The 16,332-nt window shown below is 37.7% G+C and overlaps 1 pseudogene; it reads left to right on the forward strand.

The window, feature by feature from the left end:
* The first annotated feature begins 9,259 nt into the window (after nucleotides 1–9,259).
* On the forward strand, nucleotides 9,260–10,356 carry LOC121493542 (annotated as a pseudogene).
* The last annotated feature ends 5,976 nt before the right edge of the window (nucleotides 10,357–16,332 follow it).

The following is a 16,332-nucleotide window of genomic DNA, read 5'->3' on the forward strand; positions in this document are numbered from 1 at the left end:
CTATTTCCCACACTGTTCTTTAAACTGAGATCAGAAACTATTCTGAAGTAAACATATCTTACCCTCTTCACCATTATAACTAACATTTCATTTTGCACTTACAGCACTGTGTAGATTATATGAATAAATACAATTACGAAGTCTGAAAAATAAGTAAGCATTGGCTTAGGAAAAAGTGGGAGATGTTTAGAATATTTAGTTTCCAGTGAGGGTAGCTAGTCTTTTTCAGAGTTCTACAGATTTCAAAGAAAAAGAAGAGTATGAGGCTTCAGCTGGCCTCATTCTATCTTGTGATAACTTATTTATAATTTATACCCTGCCTACTTCCAGAATATGAATTTCAAGTTTCCTTAAAATAAAAACGTACCTAATAGAATTGAATAAAGCTTTAAAAATAACAAAATCATTAAACTTGAAAAAATAATTTCTCTGATAATTTAAGTTTAAAGTTTTTGCACCAACAAAAATGGAAACGTGATGGTTTATAAAATTCCATCTGCTTACCTGAAACTAATGCAACATTGTGTGTCAACTATATTCAAATAAAATATATAGTTATTGACTAATTTATGAATGTTTGACTTTAAATTCTTGACATTTATCACAAGACTTTTTAGTAAGGGCTGGAGGAACACAAAAGACATTTCCTAGCCTTCTAGTTAAACAATTTAAAATTTGGTGACAAAAAAAAATAGGATAAAATTCAGTACAATAACAGCAGAGCACCAGAAGTACAAAATTTGTTGGTATTTCTTTGATATTTATTTTTAACAAATAAATTATTGGTGTTTATTTTAAAATGAACCATTTTCTAAGGTTTATACCCCATCTTGTTGGTTTTCTTTTGGGCATCTTCACATTATAGGAAAAGAAAAGTATAAATCTAGGCAGTAGAAACAAAACCCTATATTAATAATTTTAATAAGCTAAGAACCAAATCATAAGATTATAGCAAAATAATTAAACAGGAACATACTACCACTTACATCCATAGTAAGTGTTCATATATATCTATCTGTTTGTCTATCTATCCATATCTCTCATATCTTCTTTGAATGCATAATTTAAAAGCAAAGTACAGTAAGGGTAATTACATAGGAGTTAATGTTAGCATATTCGAATAGAAATGATTCTTTTTTTTATAAAGATTTTATTTATTTATTCATGATGGTTCTTTAAAGTTGTTATCCATGCACTGGTTTTGGTAGAAGATGCTTTGGATTGCTCAGCCCAGATTCTTCCTACTGGGTCACTGCACTCATGCCATAGGTGCTACTGTCTGCTTCAGTGGACTTTCATCTCCAGAGAAATGCTCTTGCCCTGGATATGCTTGGAAGATTACAATATTCCTCTCCTATCAATGTCTGGCATATGCCGAGCACAGGGGATAGAAAAGCCCAGCCCTTGTTTCTCAAGGCTGGGCAACTCTGCTGGGCAAACTGCAAAATATATACATGTACTCTGGGACTCCTGTTCTCCTCAGTGGAACAAGGCCAGGTCTGGACTTGATGAGACCACATATTTGCATAGATGCTTCATTTCCCCTGGCCTTTGTAATCCTTTGGAGTGTTTTTCCTTGTGAGTGTATCTTCAAAATTATCTACACTTACGTTCCTGTCTTGGCTTCTGCTTCTAGAGAGCCTGCTCCAGGACCATTAGGGATAATATGCTATATTATGTGTTTTAAAGTTGAACATCTTGAAGCATAAAATTTCAATAACAGTGCCATAGTCCCCATACTTTTGCAATACAGGTGGACTAAAAGCAGGCAAATTCCACCAGGCTTGGTATCTGGTATGTACCTACTGTTGTGTAAAGGTCTCTTCTTGGAAAGAATCGAAGGTGGTAGTATGAGTAGTCATCAGAATATTGTAACTTTTCAACTACTCTTTTTTTCAAGTGTTTCTTTCCTAATAAAATGAAGATTTATTTCTTCAACGTGAAATTCATTGTTTTGAAAAAAATCTATGCATCTTTAAGTTAGTACCATATAATTTTGCTAAACTCTTAGCTAGCACTCACTATAACTCACATGTATAGCAAAATAGGAACTATTTAATACCTATTTGGTGAGATATTCTAGCCATGAATGTTTAGAGACTTAGTCCTAGACTAGGTAGTCATAATTTTTCTTTCTGTAACACTGATGCCTTTCAAGGAAATCTATATATCACGTTAAAAAAATTATTATTATTCTAGTTAAGTAATCTTTATGCCCACTGTGGGGCTCAAACCTACAACCTAGAGATCAAGAATCGCATGCTTTTCCGACTGAGCCAGCCGGGCGGCTCCTACAACAATGCATATTTTTTTTTAAAGATTTTATTTATTTATTCACGAGAGACACACAGAGAGAGGCAGAGGAAGAAGTAGGATCCCCGCAGGGAGCTTGCCGTGGGACTCTATCCCAGAACAGTAGGATCATGTCCTGAGCGGAAGGCAGACAGATGCTCAACCACCGAGCCACCCAGGCAACCCTACAACAATATTTTTTAAGTCCAGATTCAAATGTGCTGATTTCTCTTTCTGTTATAATGTCTGTTGACTTTTGCAACTCTGAGAATTGCTTTGTTGTGCTCCTCCCCCTGTTGTGCAACCCAGTATCCATACACTCTACTGTTACTATACTGTAAGAATCTGCAAGAGTAACGCCTGTGTTAGGCTTCTGTTTTCCCTTCTAGGACTGTGCGCAGTGTTAGCCTCTCAAAATTGTACTCTTGCTGGCCACCTGCTTGAAGTATCTTTGTGGCTAAATGGTCTCCATTCTAAAAGTTACTGCATCAATAACTTCATTGATCCTCTGTCTCTAGTCTTAGATGACTGCTCCATTTAGATTGACAGATAGCCTCAAGGCCAGTGTTAACCACCCTCATCATTACAACTTTTCAATTTTTTTGTCCTTTTGGCCTCAGCAATACCTTTCTGTGTACTGGGAAAGTCTACTCATTCTGCCTTCACAAGGGTACTTTTGGAAGACTGTGTACTTGGCAGTGATAGCTAAGCATCTTCCTCCATAGTCCTTTCTGGTCTCCCCCCACTTCTTGTACAACAAGGAGAGAAAAAGTAAAATTGAGGCTCATTTTGAAATTTTTGACTAGTTATTGGACAATTCCTTTTAAATATATATTTAGTTATCAATTACCCCAATAGTAACAGTGCTAGTTGATAGGCACTAGCCCAGGCACAAGGATACAGGGATATCCATAAAAATATTATTACCCTTTAAGAGTAATAAACATTCCTATTTAACATTTGTTACAGTTAATTAAACAGTTAATGTTTTGAGGGAGTTTGAAAGACTACATAGAAAAGGATGTTCCACTACTGATGGAGGATTTGGAGCCAAGTTAGCAAAGTGACAGGAACTAGATGTTAAAGGACAAGAATATTTTTTATGAAACAGATAAAAGAATGGGGGTAGGAAATTCAAAATAGAGCCTGACATGTTCAAAGCACAGAAGAATAGCAGAAGATAGATTAAAAACTGAGGGACTGTATCAGATGGGAATGTAGTAAGACATGAGGAAGGGAATTTAGCAAAATGGAACTTGAAATATAGGTTAACTTGTAATGATCTTGAATCTTTCACTATTGGTTTTGGACCTTTTTTTTTTTAATAGATGAGTGATAAGCAACTTTTGTCAAGCAGGAAAATTCAGAAAACAACAAAATTCTTTTTTTTAAAAGATTCTATTTATTTATTCATGAGAGACACACGCACACACACACACACACACACACACACACACACAGAGAGAGAGAGAGAGAGAGAGAGAGAGAGAGGCAGAGACACAGGCAGAGGGAGAAGCAGGCTCCATGCAGGGAGCCCGACGTGGGACTTGATCCCAGGTCTCCAGGATCACACCCTGCGCTGAAGGCAGCACTAAACCGCTGGGCCACTGGGGCTGCCCAGAAGCATCAAAATTCTTATAGACCATATGTTTTTTTCCAATTCAAGCTGAAAATTACTTTGAGTCTTATGGGGAGGTGTGTATGTATGTGTGTATATATATAAGACTATATATATCTTCACAACTTATGTTACTTATTTTGGTGACTATATCCATAAGATAATTAGTATTCAATTTTAGTCACCAAAACAGTAATATGTGGATGTGTTTATGAATTAAAAGTGCAAAACAGCTTTCCAATGTTTGATACTCTACATTTGTATAACATTGTAAAGAATATGAAACATACTCATATGCATTATGCATTACTTCACCTTATGATGAAAACGACTCTAAGATGGATATTGTCATTGCTTCTGCCCAACAAAAAGTAAGGCTCAGAGAGTTTTACCCAAAGTCCTACAATGGTTTTATAACAGAACTATGTAAAGAAAATTACACAGCATTGGGAAATACGCAAGATGTAGAGCACCATTCCAACATGGTTGGATATGGTTCCATTTCCCACAGTTTAGATTGACCAGTGGCCACAAAGTCAATAAAAGTCACACCCTAACCGTGGCAACTTGCAACCCAGAGCACCATCACTATCTCTAGTCCTTAGAACAGAAATGCTCTTGATCCTGTGTATACTGCACTAAACTGGATAGATTCTGGCATTACTGTTGTGAGACTCTTCCCCTAGTTATTTTTACGTGCAGTATGCTCTTTCCCCACCATTCTCCACCCTCTACGACTGCAGCCATGATCACCAGTCCAGATGCTCTTGCCTTATCGTATGATTTTTTAAGGCTTCTTTTTGAGTCCGAGGTGTTTGCAGTGAAGAATTTCTCTACCTATTCCAATGCCTTGGGCTAGCTATATGGACAGGCAGGATGGATGTCCACTGCAACAGAAAGTTGTCTGCATTTTTATAGGCACTGAAAGCCTTACATTTCTGTTTTAGGAAGATAACTCTGGTGGGTCTTATCTTTTCTGCTTCAGTACCTCACTCGCTAAAAGTAAAAACTCCATAGGTTTAATGTCTTGATTTCAGGCACAATCCAAGACATACTGGAAGTTGGAACCTTTAGAAAATATTTCTCCTTTAAATATGTAAATATGACTAGAGAGAAAATCCTCTTGGGTGGAATTCCTATCGCCTTCTTCCTTTCCTCTCAGTGGGCATGTTGTGGTGGTTTTTGAAGCCCAAAGAGAGTCAAGCACATTGCAATCAAACAATAAAGATTTGCAGTGAGTTTAATGCCATTTAAATGAATGAATAAAAGAGATTTATTAACTTATATGGCTAAAACATGAATTGTTTGTGAATGAAATCTATGGAGAAAAATGGAAATAGGGACTAGAGTGTAAAGAATCCTGTGAAGAAAGATGTTGACAGCAACAAAATAAAACTGCTTCAGAATTGATATTAACTGAGTGATTTGAGTATCAATTAGGCAATTTGGGTATTATTTAAATAATTTATTTCTGCTGCGAATCTTATGAACTAGAAATGAACCTATAAGGGTGGTTTGGTTGTGTGCATATGTGATTATAATACTGGGAATGGTGCCAAACTGAAGTCTCCAGAAAATTGAAGTCCTCAATTTACCTGGAGAACAAGCTGAGTGGTGTTAGCAGAAGCTTTAGCAGTAACATCAATGAATTATACTCAGGATGACCTAATGCAGATATCCTCAAAGCTGGAATGTCCTGTTCTCGCATTCACATTGAAAGAAGAGTCAGTAGCTATTCCTTCAAGTAAAGTTTGCCTAAAAACAAAACAAACAAAAACAAAAACAAAAACAGTTAAAGGGACTTGTCATTTCCATGGATTACCGTAATTTGGGAAGATCAGTGAAAATAGAGTCAGTCAAATGTACAAGGGCCAAGAATCTTCAGAAGTGAATTTCAACATCAGCTGACAGCATGATGTTAGTACTTTCTGGAACAAAGATTCAAGAGTCCTTGCTTTCTCTCTAGAAACCAAATTGAAATATTGTAGCATCTACTATAAACTATAAATCAGTTCAGTTTACTCATTCTTTAGGGCAAAATTACTTTTTATTAGGATTTTACTAGTTAACACCTACCCATCTAGAGTATTTGTTCTGGGAGAGTAAAGAAGTTGTTTTATATATTGTTACATTTAAAACACAGCAGGCAATCCGTAAATAATAGTTGAATACATAAATGATGGAATCAGTAGAGTTAGACCACTGTCCCAGCCCCCACCTCAATCGGAAGGGTTTAAGCTTATGAAGTTAAATTACTGTGAATGAAGATATTTAGAGTGAACAATTACCAATTAATGTCAGCAAGGAGAAAAAATACTCCTTTCTCTTAATCGACTCCTTTAGGCCCTGAAGTACCACTGAGGTGGCTTTAGTTGAGTTTGGATGTATAAAGGCTGCCTATTTGCCACTTGCCAGCAGATGGCCTGTTTATTCCATCATTTGCCAGGCATTGAGCCTGTTCTATATAAAGAAGTACTGAATGAGTACTAACTTTCCCCTTGATTTTTTTTTTCTTTAACAGAGATGATGTTTTATATATTTCCCATTATTTTTCCTCTGGATTAAACAATTGATTAAAGATGCTGATTTTAATATAGCATTATCTAATCAAAAAGAAAATATATACTTAAAAATATATATGCCAAATCATGTAGGAAGATCTATAGAGGTGACATACTAATATCATTGCCTCAAGGATAAATTGATTCATGAGCATCCATGAGTAAATGATGATTTTTATCTTCCTCTAGATGGTCCTTATGAATAATATAAACTATCATCCCATCTTTGATGACTTTTCCAACTTTCCTAAAAATCAGTGTAATAGAGCTGTTAATGTTCAGACTCCGTTTACCTGTAACAAATTTCCTCAGAATTTTGAGATTATTTACAGATTATATAATTTGTCTATAGTGAAAAAGTGGTATTTCATTTAAAAATTATACTGAATTGGTTCTTACTAAGTAAGTATGACAAAGATAGTATGTCTGAAGAAAAAGAAGAGCAAGAGAAGGAAGGTGGAAATATTAAATATGATGTCTCATTTGATATTCTAATTGTTAACTCTACCAATATAAAAACATGTCATTCCATTAATACTTTTTGAAAATTGTCTATGTCTTCAGGACTTTAAGTACTCAATTGCTTTCCCCTACTTGAGTGTTAACATTTATGAGGATAAGTGCTTTGTCTTGTTGATTATTGTTTATATACTGCTATTAATAAGAGTACCTGGCATATGGAAATAATTGATTTAATAGTTATGGACTGAAAAAAATGATTCTGAGTCTATTTTCTGGGGTAAACCAATAGGAAAGAACAATGAAATTTGGCATCGTGAATTGACAGTCTCAATTTTAGGCCTTTAAGAAACTGAAAATAATCTGGCAAATTATTTTTCAGACATTTGCCCCATCATACTTGCTTATACCTTGAAAGATATAGCTCACTTCCTTTGATATATTACTTGTTGTATATGTAACCTAAGATAAAATATGGTTGTTGTAGAAAACCAATGATCTATCTGCAATCCTAAAATGTTATCATAAAAGAATGGAAGAGAAACACAAATAGTGTCAACAGGTGTACTTAAAATCAGGAGCCACGTTCATAGTGCTTGTTTTATTCTTTATAAATATCTTAAGTAAAAAAAAATATCTTAAGTCCTTCTGGATATACTATACATAATAAAAATATTTTTATAAGAAAATGGAAAGGAGATAAAGTGATTTAATCATTTTATCCTTGCTTCTTTATTTCCTTCCATTTGTGTGATTTTACCAGGAATTTCAAAGAAGAAAAAACAGGCCCTTCTACCCCCCATCATGACAATTTTCTGATTAGCCTTCTAAATGTATTTGATATTGTATGGATATTGCTTTAGTAATTAGAAAAGAAAGTCATTTTTATTTCCCAGTGGAAATGTTATTGCTTGCTTTTTTGACAGTTTACAATATTGTTTTATTTTTTGCTGAACAAATCATTGGAAAATTATTTCTTGTTAAACATGAATGTGGTATTTGATATTTATGATTGTGTCATTTTTCATTTGTATTTTGGAAATAAAAACTCTTATGGAATAATATACACATATATATTTGGTATATTAAGCATATACCAAAACTGACTTCACTGATATAAATGCATATTTTTAATTAATAATAAGAATGTTTAAAAATAATTTTAAAAACCTAGACCTCTTACTACAAAGCTCACAAATCTCAGAAGATTCTGGAAAGACGTTTGGTGTTGTCAAGCTGATTTTTTATTTTTATTTTATTTATTTATTTTTTATTTAACTTCAGAATTGTATGTCCTTTAATCAGTCCTTTGAGTATGTAATCAAGAAGGAGTCTTCAGAGTTTGTTATTTTTAAAAATATTTGTAGGAAGCTTCTCAAATCTGTTCTAGTGGCTTTGGGCATTAGTACCAGTAAACAAAAAAATATTAACAGTTTTATGCTCTTAGTATTTGGATTCTTGTTGCTTTCAAGATTTCATTTATATTTTGGAGATCTAGCACGTCCATGCTCTGTTCACTTACTATCAACAAAAGAAAACTGCTTTAGATACCTCACAATGGGTAATATTTTATCTAAGTTTTCTAATTTTTAAAAGAATTAAAAACTATACTGTAAACAGCACTTGGAATTGAGATTGCTAAGAAATAGCAAAATATGGTTTGGATAATTTCTTCTTTATATAAAATAGATGTTTTATACAAGTGTACAGAAATGCTCTCTCTAGAGATACAGATATAGATACATAGAGAGAAGAGCTTAGGAGAGGCCAGAGAGGCCACGGATTGTTCTAGACACAGCAGTGAACAGAACAGATTCAAATCTCTACCCTGAAGGAATTAAATTCCAGTTGAGGAGGAGGCAAACGATAGCAACCAAATGGGCATTACGAAGTGGTAAGCAAGAAAGTGAAACATTTATCTGGTTCTATTGTTTACTTGCTGGATGACATTGGTCAAGGAACCCTTCTCTCTCTCAGGGTCACTTCCTGTATTAAAAATGAGCCTAAAGCTTACTACAAGTGGATGTCATTAAAAGCAAGTGAGGTAATAAATATAAAGTGCTTATTTTCATATACAGTCACATCTAGATTAAATGTGCAATAATAATTTTAATTATCAATACCTAAAAAATTCTATTTAATTGGGGAGGTAACATATAAGCAAAACATTGATTGATAGCTAGATAGAATGTTCGAGGAGAAGAAGCAGTAAAGAGGTTATTTCAATTAGATGGATTCATGGGTATTGTGGCTTTTCAACTGAATTTTACTGGTCGGGCACTGGGCGGTCCACCACGTGGTAGTCGGCGCCTGCTTCTCCGCCCGTCGGCGATTGAGAAATCTTCACTGAAGATGTCTAAGCAACAACCAACTCAGTTTATAAATCCAGAAACTCCTGGCTATGTCGGATCTGCGAATCTTCCCAATCAAGTTCACCGAAAATCAGTGAAAAAAGGTTTTGAGTTCACACTAACGGTGGTCGGTGAATCGGGTCTAGGAAAATCAAGTCTCATCAACAGCCTATTCCTGACTGATCTCTACCCAGAAAGAATCACACCTGGAGCCGCAGAGAAAATTGAAAGAACTGTCCAGATGGAGGCTTCGACCGTGGACATCGAGGAGCGGTGGACTGTTTGAGTCCCATCAACTGCAGGGACTGTTTCAAGACCATCGTCTCCTACATCCACGAGCAGTTTGAACGGTACCTGCATGACGAGAGTGGTTTGAACCGGGGCACATCATCGGTAACACGGTGCACTGCTGCTTTTACTTCATCTCGCCCTTTGGACACGGACGTAAGCCCTCAGACGTCGCATTCATGAAAGCAATACCCAATAAGGAGAACATCGTGCCCGTCATTGCCAAAGCTGACACCCTCACCCTGAAGGAGCGGGAGCGCTTGAAGAAAAGAATTCTGGATGAAACTGAAGAACATGACATCAAAATCTACCACTTACCTGATGCAGAATCAGATGAAGGTGAGGACTTTAAAGCGCAGACCAGACTTCTCAAGGCCAGTACCCCGTTCTCTGGGGTTGGATCCAATCAGCTGATTGCAGCCAAGGGCAAGAAGGTCAGAGGCCGCCTGTACCGTGGGGTGTTTGGAGGTGGAGAACCCGGAGCACAACGACTTCCTGAAGCTGCGGACAATGCTCATCACCCACATGCAGGATCTCCAGGAGGTGACCCAGGACCTTCACTATGAAAACTTCCGTTCTGAGAGGCTCAAAAGAGGTGGCAGAAAAGTAGAAAATGAGGCCATGAATAAAGCCCAGATCCTGCTGGAGAAGGAAGCAGAGCTCCGCCGCATGCAGGAGATGATGGCAAGGATGCAGGCTCAGATGCAGCTGCAGATGCAGGGTGGGGATGCTGACCGTGGGGTCCACGGGCACCACGTGTAAGATAACGAAGACACTTAGCAAGATACAGAAGATACAGAGAACATTCCGCATGAGTACCACGGCTGCGTGTTTCCCAGAGATCATTGGAGGGCGGGGGGTGCCCATCCACATTTTACAGTACCTGTGCCTGAGAATTTAATTTTTTTTAAACTTTCGATGTGTTTTGTATGAAGTACTATTAACATTTCTATTTCATTGCTTTGTTATGCTTTATATTTTGTGAGGTGAACCTTCCATTTTCGTTTTTCTTCCACCTTAACTAACCACTGGTGTTGGAACTGATTTCCAGGATCAGTCAGTATGTATAATTAACATTGAATTTCTTTGATTTGGCTGGCCTAACTGAATAATTGTCGAGGAGCACTCTTGATTTCATTTCTAGAACATTCAGATTTAGCCAGCATGTGCCTGGGTGCTAGTGATGTGGCCCCGGTGATAGAGGTGAGCTGGCGTCTGCAGGGCATTTACTTACCAGGTCACCAAGATGGAGATTCTCTCTTGCTTTGCTTTGCTTTGAGCACAACATCTGAAACCAGTTTTGCTGCTATAATCCAATACTGTTGACTCATCTGCACACCTTTTTTAACCATGTAAAACAATAGAATTATCTAATATGATATGTGTATACTAAAATAGCTCTTTTAAAAACAGGCTTTTTGCTTCAAATTTTAAGAGGCCTCTGGATTCTGATGCTAGGTCATTTTTTAAACTGCTCTGCAGAGAACCTGCCACAAACCACGTTTTGCCGCGTTCCCCAGTGATCCTGGTTATACTCTGCCGTTGACAGGGAGAGTCTGTGAACTCCAGTTTTCATATTACAATGTTCTTACCCATACAGAGAGCGCCAATAGACGATTTTTACTCAATTAACACAAAAAGTTACTTTTTAAAGGAAAATTTAGAAACCAGCCTTTTTATACTTTTTTTACAGCACTCTGATGTGCTCTCTGTAACTACAGGTGTAGGAGATCTTCCTGAGCCGTGAGTGTCGGGGTCCTTCGTGGAAAGCCCTCTGAACCCAGACCTGGCCTGAGGCCCATGGCCCCATGATGCCTGAATGCCAACCAGGTTTTCCTGATTTGGCTTTCCTTTAACTGGTTCTTTAAAATTTTTAATAGTTTTCTGAAAGGAGGCAAATAGCAATCATTTTATATGGAAACTGTTGTCCGTTTTTTAGCCATCATCATGTCCTTCCTTATGTGTCCTACAAACCTGGCCATCTGCCAGGTGAAACTACGTGACCTTTCAAATATGCCCCATGGTCCGACTGCTTAGATGCCACCCATCAGACCCGTCTTTTGTGCTCTGTGCCCTTGGCCCTCCCCTTCCGTCCAAGGGGCACTGAGACCCCAGGGCTTATTTTCAGCCTCTATACTAACAATGGGAAAGTGGTCCCCAGAAAGTGATGGGTGAAAGGAGAGCTGAAGGGAGCAGGTGCTGGCCGTGTTTTCAGTTTGCTCTAACAGGAGGATTTGAGATGCAGAACTGCCCCCCCCCCCCCCCCCCCCGCCGAGGATGGGAAGAGTTTTTCTTTGAGTCAGACAAAATAAAGTGATATGGTCAAAACGTTTGTCACAGAGGTGGGCTACAGACAGCAATCAGGTGTCCCAGGAACTTCGTCTTCTCACTGTTGCACCAGCCTTAGGTTTAGGCACAGGTGTACAAAGTTCTAACAGGAGGAAGTGTTCGCCGACGTTAGAGCACCTCCGTACAAGGCCAGTTATTGGGTTATTTTGCCTTTAAGTACACTCGTAAAAGGCCCTGTGTGTGTTTGAGTAAAACTACTAGGGCCAGCTGCCACCTGGTAAGCGTAGTGTGGAGGTAGGTGGACCTACACTGTCTCACTTCTAAATCCCCCTTTGTTTTGCTGCCCAAATCTAAATAAATACTTTTACTGATAATTGCTTTTACTAAGAGATCATCTTTACTTATAGAAATGTATTTTGAAAACTTACTTTACACAATGATTTTGTATTCACTGAAACTAACCTTTTATCAATAAGGCACTATTGTTTGGCTATTAAAAAACAACAAAAAATAAATAAACTGAATTTTACCAAGTTTTTTTGAAGAGGACATTAAAAAAAAAACATAGGTGAAGGAGAATTACATATACGATAAGATAATGTGAACAAAGAATTTTTTAAAAGATCCTTTAAGGCACAGGCCACAGGAAAGGACATGTAGGCAACATCCAGTACTAAGCCCTAGACCAACTCTTGATGTTTTTGTTGATAAAAAAGGGCATATTCATGAGGCAATTGTGTCATCCAAGGAGATATTAAAACCAAAAATTGGGGGCAGCCTGGGTGGCTCAGTGGTTTAGCGCCACCTTTAGCCCAGAGCCTGATCCTGGAGACCTGGGATCAAGTCCCAAGGCCGGCAGGCTCCCTGCATGGAGCCTGCTTCTCCCTCTGCCTGTGTCTCTGCCTCTCTCTCTCTCTCTCTCTCTCTGTCTCTGTCTCTCATGAATGAATAAAATAAAATCTTTAACCCCCCAAAAAAAATTGGTAACAGATTCACTAACTGGGAAGAAAGGAAAGGGCTGACAAGGCCTGAAACAAAGTAGTGACCACTTATCTGTTGCTACATGTGAAGAGAAAAGAATGCTCAGGTGGCCAGAGAAGGCTCTGCTTGCAAATCCCAGTAGGATTGTAGCTGATGGCAGATGCTTTATCCATGAATGTCTCTACTCCAGTTACCAAGCTATGAGAAGTTCCTGGTCTCCGACCTCTGAAAACAGATCAAATCAATAAGGGCAATATTAGCTCTCGTTGTAGAAGGTGGCTATTCAGAAAGTCCCCAAAATATGGTCTAAGATATTTTAAAAAGGTAAACGTAGTGTAAGACACCTACTTTAGAGAAATAGTGCACAGAGAGTGCAAGTTAGACAGAGAGCTGAGAAACAGAATGAGGCAAAGATGGGGATTTAGAAACAAGGTAAGAGTTTGTTTCTCATAATTGAGTACTTCATTTATTTTGGATTTCTGAGGATTATTTAGGAGGGGGAATCTGACCTCTATTTCTACAGTTATACCTAGGAGTTAAATAGCTGAAAGCTCGTGTTTTTTACTGTGAGAAAGAGGAAATAAGAAGTAGAGGACTATATTGGAAAAAACACAAAAAAAAAGCTTCAATGAAAGAAAGAACATGCAATGTATGGAGCATTATCAGGCTAATCGTTATGTGAAGCTATCTAATTCAAACAATCTAGTACTTGAGGAAGTCCTACATGAATAAATTGATCTAATAATTTTTAAGACCCTACTTTATTCTCTACAAATATAAAAGAAGCCAATAACCAAAACCAAAGACTACTTTTGTCAAAGCTCCTCTTTACCCATAAATGCCTGCCTTTCATCTTCAGAGGGCCTCCATTAGGCGACATAAGAGATCTAGGGAAGAAAATATGAATTTGGCCTTAAGACCAACATGTAGGGATCCCTGGGTGGCGCAGCGGTTTGGCGCCTGCCTTTGGCCCAGGGCGCGATCCTGGAGACCCGGGATCGAATCCCACGTCAGGCTCCCGGTGCATGGAGCCTGCTTCTCCCTCTGCCTGTGTCTCTGCCTCTCTCTCTCTCTCTCTGTGACTATCATAAATAATAAAAAAAAAAAATGTTATTATAAAAAAAAAAAAGACCAACATGTATTTTCTATCATATTCTAAATTGTCAACCTTCTGTAAGTCTAGGAGAGAGAACATAGAGACGTATGTGTTTTAGACAATATTTTCTTGACAACCTTTTTTTTAAAATATTTTATTTTATTTATTCATAGAGACACAGAGAGAGAGAGAGGCAAAGACACAGGCAGAGGGAGAAGCAGGCTCTATGCAGGGAACCTGACGTGGGACCTGATCCTGGGTCTCCAGGATCACACCCCGGGCTACAGGCGGCGCTAAACCACTGCGCCACCAGAGCTGCCTCCTAACAACCTTTGTATTTGAAGGGCATTAGTAATCTACATTCTATGACAAATGAACATGAGTAAATACTTCAAACCAGATACTTCTGGCCAGAGCCACAGTCTTATTCCTTCTGTGTGATGTATATACTAATAGTTATAATGAATTAAAGTACACAGCAGTTTAAATGTTCATGTAACTAGCAAATTTGTCTTATGTAGAAATTTTAAAAATAGACAGTCAATAAACATTTTTAATCAACCACCAAATATTTGTTGGAAATTGCTTTGGCTAGCACTTGGGAGAAACACTAGAAACATAAAATAAAATAAGGTTTGGTCTTTATCCTTGGATACCTTACAGCCTCTGGAGGAAAACGAACAATCATAGATGGATATGTGTACGCGTACACACATGATTAAATGGAAAGCAGCACATAGTTTAATGTGATAGGAGTTCAAAGAAATAAATGACTGTACACAGAAAAGAAGTAGTCTTTAAACATAATATATATAAACACATGTATATAAGAAGTGTGTGTATATTTTAATTTCCACTTTTTGCCCTTTGCGGTTGGCAGATAATTCTTAGTATTCTAAACTAACAGTAACAGACAATGATTTAGTGACAGACATTAGAGGACAGGGGGAGAGATCAGACTTCCCTGAACTACACAAACAAACATATAAAATAGAGGATACCCACTGCTTGGACATTTTGATGAATGTCTGAATTTTTAGTCAACTGCGTGTGCAACTAAATACATACATACACTACTTTGTTGCACTATATGAACACAGAATGCACATACTATGATGATGATAGGTACAAAACACACTCACATACCCAGGCAATACATGGTATAAATATTCAGCACTCAAATGAGTATTTCATTTGAAGCTTATGTTAATTACAGTTGCAAATACTCCTTGTAATTTCTGAATCATACATATCAAGTTATGTCAAATTTATTTTGTTAAATTATGAATCTATTAAACGATAAAAATTTTATATAAGTTTCTTTTATATAAGTTACATATATGTTTAGTATGCTACATAGAGCAACATGTGGGGGCATTAGTCTATCAAAAGTAAAATTCCATTATTTGCCCAACAGATTTACCTAGCATTCTGCAAGACACAAAATACACATGCACACACACACACACACACACAGAAAAACAAATTCTTAAGTTTTTTTTCTTGCTTATTAAACCTCAGCCATTTGCCCTAATCTCTCACTGTTCACTAGGCTTCAACAAAGGCACTAAGTGCTTTCCGGAACATAGATTTAAATGAGGCCCCTGCCCAGTGGGCTTACAACCTAATTAGACAGAGACAGTTGACCAACATATGCCCACAGACTACAGTTGGCCACTTATTTATTCTCTAATTAACATAAAGCAGCAGGGCAACAACTCCCCAGTGCTCAGCGAGCAGGAGAGTGTCTATGTGTGCTGTAGAACTCTGCGGGAAACGAGACTGCTGCTTTCTGCGGGGGTTTCCAGCAGGCATTCTCTTGCTTCTGGCTTGTTTCCGTAATTAATATTCTTGTGCATATCTTGCTGTGACTGTGTATGTCCAAGCAAACAGACCCTCGTGGCACAGCAGAACTACTTAGTTCAGCTGTCTCAATGATCAATACAGGTTGCAGGATGGTTGACTTTACGGTTGCACATGCAATTCTGTTGAAACCCTAGGCCAGGGCCAGCCAAAGTGGTTACTCCATGCTTTAATTTAGTCTTCTCAGCCAAACAAGGAAGACTTTTCAGCTTGATAGCATTAGATTGTCAGGGTCCAGTGGCTTCTCTCTGCTGTTCTCACTGCTCTTCCTAATCCTTCTTGCAAGCTCTTCAGTTTTTGAAATTTCTCCCACCCTGTGTGTTCCCCATGATTCTAAAAAAGTGACTGAAGTGACATAAACATGTACCGTGCCACACTAGTTAAAAAATAGGTATGTGAAAATATTACGATGTGAGAAAAGTAAGCACTCGGACTAATCGGGTAAGGCCTGAGAGAAATTTGGTACCTGAAATGCATGTCAAAAGTTCACAAGTATTTGCTGCTAGGCAAAAATTCTTCATGAAAATGGTAGAT

This window comes from Vulpes lagopus, chromosome 6 (assembly GCF_018345385.1).
Source record: "Vulpes lagopus strain Blue_001 chromosome 6, ASM1834538v1, whole genome shotgun sequence".
NCBI lineage: Eukaryota > Metazoa > Chordata > Mammalia > Carnivora > Canidae > Vulpes > Vulpes lagopus.